The sequence below is a fragment of the Numida meleagris genome, chromosome 3 (assembly GCF_002078875.1).
Source record: "Numida meleagris isolate 19003 breed g44 Domestic line chromosome 3, NumMel1.0, whole genome shotgun sequence".
In the NCBI taxonomy this organism is placed as follows: Eukaryota; Metazoa; Chordata; class Aves; order Galliformes; family Numididae; genus Numida; species Numida meleagris.
In genome coordinates, this window is record NC_034411.1 from 73,530,280 (window position 1) to 73,530,505 (window position 226).

A 226-nucleotide genomic window follows, 5' to 3' on the forward strand; every position below is an offset into this window, starting at 1 on the left:
ATAATACTAAAGTAAGATGTTTTGAGATGGCAAGCTGAAAATGGTAAGGTAAATCATACTGAAATTAATAATACATAGAAGACTGGTGGAAGAATGGCTGAATGTCAGATGCAAAAACTCATGTCATGAAGGGCTTCCTGAGGCAAAAAAGAATAAATGGTGAGAACTTCACAAATATGAATGACCTCTCTCCTCTCCTCTCCTCTCCTCTCCTCTCCTCTCCTCT